Source organism: Dipteris shenzhenensis, chromosome 3 (genome assembly GCF_047967505.1).
Source record: "Dipteris shenzhenensis isolate YYH24624 ecotype China chromosome 3, Dip_SZ_1.0, whole genome shotgun sequence".
NCBI classification, from domain to species: domain Eukaryota; kingdom Viridiplantae; phylum Streptophyta; class Polypodiopsida; order Gleicheniales; family Dipteridaceae; genus Dipteris; species Dipteris shenzhenensis.
The window spans coordinates 37,795,130-37,799,815 of NC_141598.1; positions in this window are offsets into that span (position 1 = coordinate 37,795,130).

Genomic DNA, 4,686 nt, shown 5'->3' on the forward strand with positions numbered 1-4,686 from the left:
TGAATGCAAAGGTGTGTAAACTCGCACTTATGAATAAATATCATTTTACATATCTAGACAAAAATACATGTATCTACCAATGCAATTGATTTCCAGTTTAGGGAACATTCACCCACTTGTGTCCTAAAAGAAAAAGTTTCATCTCCAATGCACATAGTATATAAACTTGAAGTGGTATCTATACACTTGGATATATGGAATTGCAGTGGCAAATATGCACTTCTATGCCTACTCCTTACCCTCATGAAAAGACACCTTGAGAAGCGAAAAAGGACAGCGCGTTAACGCGCTGTCCTTTTTGGCATCTCAAGCTGTCTTTCATGAAGGCTTTTCAGCAAGGCTTTTCTACTCAATCCTCCATGTATCAATACTCACAAGAGGTTGCTTCGACCATTTCATCTTTTGTCTCCAAGTATGCTTTGGTATACAGGTCTTATGGTCTTTGGAATGCTATTGGACTCTTGGAGGGATAGGTCACATGGTCTTTTGATCGCTATGCAAGGAGGGGACTATTGGACTGCCCGAGGGACCAAAATAGGCAATGCGTTAACGCGCTGTCTCTTTTGGTCTCTCATGCAATTCTAGAGCATAAATAGGATTGTCTTCGAAATGCTACCTAGATGCCGATAGTCTACAAGGTTTTCTAAAAATTTTCCTCTTATCTCTACACTTGAACATTGGACTTGCACTCGCTCATTTGTTTTGTAAACTTCTTTCATCCGTTCAAGAGTTGAATATCACTTGAATGCCTCACATGGGAGAGGGTCTTGGACTGCCTGGGGCAACAAGGCGCTGCCTCTTTTACTGCCCTCCACAGTCTAAGTTCCCCTCCCTTGCATGACTCTGGGTAACTCTAGCAACCACATACATGCCTCGTATATATGGTTTGTAGAATATGGGCACAAATTTTTGACGGCAAGTCCTATGAAATGAAATGATACCTCGGGCTGCTACACAACCAAGTCAACAAAAAACCTGTGAATACCATCGAGTCCTAAGCAACAACCACCGAGCAACGCAAGCAAAATGGAGTAACGAAACAAAATGGAGCAAGCAAAAGTCGTGAAGAGCTCGAGGAGATAAAATCCGATGCCAAAATGCAGATTAATTAGACTATATAGAAAGGCGTACATCCCATAGCCTGGGGCAGCAAAAGAGGTAGCGCGCTCTTTTGCTGCCCCAGGCTATGGTGTGTATGCCTTCCCACACTTCCCACAGTTCAAATGTTATGGTGGCAGTTGGACTGCCTGGGGCAGCAAAAGAGGCAGCGCTTGCTGCCCCAGGCAGTCCAACTGCCACCACATCCAAGAGAGGGCAGGAATGGAATCTCTAACACGATAAGGATTCCAACCTTCAATGAGGTCGACTTGTCAATGAGGATTGGCGGTCAGGATTTGCGGTGAGGAGGTGAGGATTGGAGGCAGTGAGGAGGTGAGGAGCCAAGGCAGTGAGGTGGTGAGGAGGAGGCGGTGAGGAGCAGTCGATCTCTCTATCTCTCCTGCTCTTTTGCAAATGGAAATGGCATCGTGAGATAAGCCTCAGCTCTTTTGGCACGTGCTCCTGCAGACGAGGAAACCATCGCTACAATCGGTGAAACAGCTTGCCTTGTAAGTTCCCATCCACTCCCATGGTCACACCGCCAGCGGAGCTCGCGCCTTGAATGCCATTCAGAGAAGAAACTGTCGTTGAGGCTAGGAAGCAAAACAAGGGTTCTCGGAGGACGAAGCCGCCCTACGTGGAGTAAAGCCACAAAAGAATAACCAGTGCACCTTGTTACGAAGGAGGTCCATCAACGTGAAACGAAAGCTTTGGCACAAGAGCAACGAGAGATACTATGATATCATGGTGAGGAGAAGGGAGTGAAGGAAGAAGAGAAACGAGGTGGCAAAGAGGAAAGGTGGCGAAGAGAAAGATAGGAAGATGGAGGAGACGATGAGGTGAGAGCTATGGACGGAATGACGATGGAAGGAAGGAAGGATGGAGGCGGTGAGGCAGTGAAGCGGTGAGGAGGCGGTCAGGAGGCGGTGGAGGTGGTGAGGAGGCCGTGAGGAGACAAAACGAGCCATGTTACTGAGACAAGAGTAAATGGAGTAGCAGTGGAGTCGGCAACGGGCAAAAGGTACGTGAGAGAGACTTAGAGTGAGACTCAGAGCGAGAGAGACTTAGAGCGAGAGAGACTTAGAGTAGGAGATCAAGCGAGTGAGAGAGAGCGAGAGAGAAGTGAGGATCTAGCAAAGAACAATTGAGCTTATATATTATTATAGAACAATTGTATATTGTAGGGAGGAACCATGCTCGAACTGATTGCACTGAGAGTTTTGGTGTCTAGGAGAGAGTCGAGCGCAAGAGAGATCAGGAATTGTGTCTAGGAGAGAGTCGAGCGACATCCTTCGGTTTTTACATCGTTGTGCAAGAGTGTTCGTTGCAGCCCTTGCAGTTTACATCGTTGCCTAATCTTCTATTGAGAGTCTCGCTTTTACCGCGTCGTCTGCTACGATACTCTCGCTCAACTTCTTTGCATACAACGAATGGGAGCAGTTTCACAATCGAATATAGCCCGCTTTGCCATCATTGTAGCTCGATCTTCTTGCGGAATACCCTACTTTATGAGCTTGTTACTCTACTTACAGTGCACCGCTAAATTAGTAGTCCCACCTCCAACATCTACCACTAAGAACTTATTTCCTTAACGTGGAGTGTTCTGGGATAGCTTCAAACAATAAGCGGATGTAGGATGAGCATATTTTTGACACTTCGGACCCTTTACAAAATCGGATTTTTCAACAAAGCTTATCATGCTTAGCTTAGCTCGCTCATCCCATATGGCGGGAATGGTGAGACTCCATTGAATGTTTGCTTTAATGAGTTGGTGACCATATCAGCTTTGGAGGTGCTCAATAATAAACTACTAGATCTTTCCCAGGAAATCAGGAAATCAGGATAACAAGTGACCATATCACTTGTACGATCGGACAGAGGCCAAGAGAAGTGTTGAACGCCATCCTAATTATTGACATTTCAGCCCAAGAATGTTTTTCGATTCATGAAATATGGAAAACGAAAGACATAGAGCCATGCGAGGATAATATCGGGGAAGAATCGCACGTTGGTTGAACAAGCACCAAGAATGAAGATCTCTACAGAGGTAGTAAAGGCGAATCATCCCCTCCTATTACCATTCCTCTGCCAGGAAGCCTCACACTTGTATGAGTTGGCTTGTTGGTCTTTAATTGCCACTGGCCGACTCTATCTGTGTATATACATTGTCAGTTAACGTTGACGCATTCCAACAGTGCACAAACTTTTTTTGAACTGGAGAGAATATGTTGAAGCAGTTGCTTAAGAGAGAGGTTAACACTTTCGTGTCAACCTTCAATTCGAATCCACATTCCGAAATTGCCCTATTTTACCGTATAGTACATGTAGTATGTTTCCAAACATTTTAGACCCTGTAACGAGTGGTAGTGAATTGTTTGCAGCCAAACATTTCAGTGCATTTCTTTCAAAGGGGGCACTAATACGAGGAGTGTTGAGTTGCTTTAAAATAGGCACATGACAATGCCGAAGTTTTGTAGGTGCACGGCTCACGATTACGTGTAGCTAATAACCAGTTGCACATGCAACAGATGGCTATTGCCCAAAATTTAAATGAGTGGTGTGGTGTAGGACATAGCCCAGAGATGGCGAGAACAAGCTCCAACAAGCCGAAAGCCTGGCGTTTAGGATTGTGTTTAGGATTCGCATTGGTTTCCTAACAGCGCCAGAAGAATATCGCTTCGCTTTGCTTCGAAAGAATATTGAAGGATTCGCATCGGTTTCCTAACTATCGCTTCCAAATATCACTTCGCTTCGCGGTCAGATTAACACGTATGATCTTGTTCGTGATTGATCACCGATGGGCATCTTGAGGTCCAACTTCACCGAAGAACGTGATGCCCCAAAAATGATCGTTGGATAGAAAGTTTAGCCTCTGTGAAAGAATCGTCGACTCCTTTTCGCGCCGTTCAGACAAGGAATGGCTCTCCTCGAAAAGGAGCAATTGAAAAGCAATTGAGTGGAGTGGCCTTACGGGTTTATGTTTCCATTATCAACCAGCTACCAACTAGACTTTAGAATGTGGATGCTGGAGCGTGCTTCTTGAGATCTTCCTCTTCTTTTATGAGCCAATTTTTTCCATCAGTTTCATCAGCATTTACTCCTCTCGAATTCCAATGGACCTGTCACCCCGCCCAACGCTCAGTCGATGGCAGGCCTAGCCTTTAGAGAAACGATTTTATCAGATTTTGCAGGCCTGATCATTATTAGATGGTAGGAGAAGACGTGGGTATGGGTAACGCCAGAAACCGCATAACCCTTGTAATAGTGAGGAGAACACCTTGTAATGACTCATGATGGAAATAGTAATATTGCTCGTTCATGCAAATGTGAAGTAAACTAACACGTTTTGATAGTTTTCATTTTAGATATGGATTTGAAGATACTACTCATTCTAACTATTACTAGTAAAATATAGTAATTATAAATCTTTAATTTTTTTCTTGATATTTTAGTATTTTAATTATATAAATTTGAAAGTTACTTCTCTTTTTATTCATTTATATTAAATGTACACCCTTACTGAATGAAATGCATGGAGGCGTCATTCAAGTTACTATATGCATGAAGGCATCTTGTTCAAAGATTACC